At 35.3% G+C, this 3733-nt stretch overlaps 1 long non-coding RNA gene across 1 annotated transcript; it reads right to left on the bottom strand.

Annotated features, from left to right (window-relative positions):
* Positions 1-2014: 2014 nt before the first annotated feature.
* On the bottom strand, positions 2015-3059 carry LOC138921958 (uncharacterized). Its single transcript, XR_011435007.1, has 2 exons — positions 2697-3059; positions 2015-2063 (listed from the first exon to the last, which is right to left on the bottom strand). It is a non-coding gene; the product is annotated as an uncharacterized lncRNA (long non-coding RNA).
* Between the last annotated feature and the right edge of the window lie 674 nt (positions 3060-3733).

Raw genomic sequence — 3733 nt, 5'->3', positions numbered from 1 at the left:
TTGTTCTGGGAGAAAGTCTTCCCAAGGGCTGCTCCCCCTCCTTCATCCCTAGATGTAAATCCCCAGTGCCTGAACTGTCTTGGAGATACTCTTCAACAGTTAATCTGAAAACCCCATCCCATAGCCTGACCCCTTCGTGTTGTATCAGATTTTCTATGCCTTGCCCTGCAGTCAATGCAGCTTGAAACTCACTATGTCTTAGAGTCTATTATTCTTTTACCACAGCAAGCCAAGATGGGTGATGAACAGAGGTAAAGCATTTGAGGTCCTTATATTGTATTGTTGAGAAGGATGGTAAAGATAATGACTAACTTTAGAACTCAATTGAAGTAGGGCATGTTAAAAATTACAGGTGTAACAATTTATAGAAATATATTGTGTATTTTTGGAACCAGTAGATAGGGAGAAAAAGTGAAATATAGAGAAAAGCAAAATAAAACAACAATTCAAATAAAGAAAGGAAAACAATCAAGGAAACGTAAGATGATAAGACAGAAAATAAAATAGAAAATCCAAATATATTAGTCATCACAATAAGAACAAATGGGAGGATAATGATTTGAACAACAAATTTTGCAAGCTTACTCCTGTACTCCCAAATTAGGAAATTCATTCTTTTCAAGCATACATGAAACATTTATAAAAGTTAACCTCACATTAGGTCATCAACCCCATCAACAAGTTTCAAAGTATTTAGCGTCATGCAGACTATATTTTCTGACTATGATGTATTCCAATCAGAGATGTTATTACAAGATGACATTAAAACATACCCTTGGAAATTTAAAAACACATTCATGTCAAAAATAAATTAGGATGGAAATTAGAAAATAAAAAGATAAAACTGAAAAGACCAAATACAAAATAGCAAAACCTAGTAGATGTAGCTGAAGTGGTTCTTTTATTAAAAATAAAAGTGGCAAGTGAATAAGCTGAAGAAGTTAGAAAAAGAAACATATAATAAATGTAAATCAGAATAATAGAAATATTAAAAAATATACAAAAACTAACATCTGAAAAAGAATAAAGCCAGGAGATCAGTGTGACTGAAGTGAAGAGAAGCGGGAGTGTCATAGAAGATGAAGTGAGACTAGATGATGACCAGGCCTTTTAGGTCATAGCGAAGACTCTGGCTTAAACCTCTGACTGAGCTGGGAAGTCATGTGAGGGTTTCGAACAGCGTAGTGACATGATCTTATTGACATTTTACGTTAAGACTCCTCTAAAGAGAGGCAAAAATATAGTCAGGAAGACCAGTTAAGAGGTTACTACACTAATCTTGGAAGAGTAGGTGGTTTTGGACCAAGTTAATGGCAGTGGGAATAGTTAGAAAGACTCAAATCTGGACTATATTTTAGGGATAGAGCTGGTAAGATTTATTGACAAACAATATATGGGATGTGGCAATGAGGTCAAGAAAGACAGCAAGATATTTTGACCTGAAGACTGAAGTTGTCATTAATTAAGATGGGAAACACTGTAGGAGTGGTTGACATGGAGTGTCAAATGAAGAGCTTGGTTGGGTACATATTAAGTTCAGTTTGTCATCAGATATTAAAATGAAAATATCAAGCAGGCAGTTGAAAATATGGATTAGGATTCAGAAATATATTCTTTCTAACATGGTGAAGCCTTTGCATATAACTTGAGTACAAAGATTAGTGACTTAAAGGGCAAGTTAATTTATAACAACACTTCAGTTATCCTCATCCTATTCTATTTTAGTATACATATTCCAGGATCACAGTGGATCCTCAAACTGAGGGAATATATAGCTTTTGACTCTTGTGACACAGGAGTCAAGAATTAACTTGAGCAGGATAATCAAACATGTTCCCAAAACTGTCTTAAAGCAGTATCTTAAAATTTTACCAATGGAAATATTCTGTGTCCAATTAAGTAGTTTTAATTGATGGTTGAAATGGCACTTCCCAAGCTGGTAATTATTTTTTCAAAATCTGAAATCTTTAAACACATTTTTAAACCAATTTAGCACTCAATGAACTGGTCCAAGTTATAGTTTCATCATAACTTCTTTTTATTTAGATTCCATAGTTGTTTTCCTGCAAGAGAAGATTAAATATGACAGTTTTAAAACAGTTTTTCAAGTTAAAAAACAAAAACAAACACCATTAACCAGTACAGGGCCTAACTTTTCAATGTTTTCTAATATTTACTCTTAATCATCTTCCTCTCTTTAACCACTTTTCTAGGGATAGTCAATGAAAAGCTGCCCTGCCCATTATCACCCCCTCCCATCTTGAAAAGATTTAGCCTTAACAATTTTTCTCTTTTGGAGCCTGGTGGTACAACTTCAAAATATTATCAGAACTTGCCCTTAAGGCTTGGCTGTCCTTGCAGCACTAAAAATCCTCCTAATTTTCTCCACTTTCCCTTGAGGGTGGAATTACTTGTAAAAGGGTCAGGATATATTTGTAGACATCCTAAACTTTCCATGTGACTTTAAATGCAAGTTTTTAATTACCTGAAGCTTCCTCCAACTCTGCACCCAGTCCATTTTCTTTCTTAGATTCTGACTTCCCCCCATAATTCAACTAAAGCCAGGTGGTAAAATCTGTTTCCTTATTCCTTTCATGAAGATAATCCTACTTCTATCCATCTGGGCACTGCCTCCCTGTAACCTCTGTGAAATATAATACTTTCTTGGCTCATTAATAACACAAGTAGATACTGACCTCTGCGCTTTGCCCCTTGGAAAGATTTCATCCAATTTTGTCTATATTTGGCATTTTCCAATGCGGTCACATTCTCTTTACTGAAAGCTAGGAAGGCTTGGTCTTCTATGAAAACAGGAAAGAATAACACAGTTTTAGGAAGTAGACTAACAGAAACAGGAACAAGAGAATCCAACTGATCATAATAATGATAAGCAGTCGTTCTGCTGTGTCATAATCCATACTCTTCGCAGTGAGTAGAACTGTAACTAGAAGTTCCACTTGAATTTCACTCTGGTTTTTACCCTTAGTGAAAGCTTACAAGAAATGTCTAGGGCTTCATACCACATTACCACTTATCACAGGCCCACAGCTTTGTCCATTATCATGTCATAAACATAAAGGGCAACAGTAACCAGGGCAACCTGGGGTGGCACATGCAGAGTTTATCCGTGATCAAAACCTCTTTTCTGCTTAGTCTCCAACCATGATCCTTGTGCACTTAACTTCTATGGTCACATAAATATGGAACTATAAAGTATCTTCTTCCTTGTCTTGCCTGCCTCTTCATACCTTGCTGACCAAGATATGTATTTTTTAGTAAAGTCCTAGTTGCCTCGTTCCACTGATTTGGTATATTTTTTTTTACTAACACACAGAACATATTCAAGCATATTCAACCTCATGATTATACCACTCTACTACCAACAAGATCTTCTCACTACATGTAATGCATATAATTACTGAATCTATTCATTTTCCTTTCCTAGTAAAATAATTTTCCCTTCTCTTCAATACTATAGACAGGGACTAGGGTTAGGCAATATATATTGTGCTACATTTTACAGCAACAACATTAACTGGTCAGTCTGTATATTCATTTAATCAGTAGCCAACCCACATAAGTGTATTCCAATACAGCCCAAATTTAGCCATATTTTTCAAATCAATATGAAAAACTTGAGTAAACTTCTCCCTAAAATTCAGATCCAGTATATTTCTATTAAGAGTTATGAGGGGAGATACAGACCCTTATTCATTGGTCTTTGGGCAAAGAA

The sequence above is a fragment of the Equus caballus genome, chromosome X (genome assembly GCF_041296265.1).
Source record: "Equus caballus isolate H_3958 breed thoroughbred chromosome X, TB-T2T, whole genome shotgun sequence".
Classification (NCBI taxonomy): Eukaryota; Metazoa; Chordata; class Mammalia; order Perissodactyla; family Equidae; genus Equus; species Equus caballus.
This window is presented reverse-complemented; position numbering and strand designations above follow the sequence as displayed.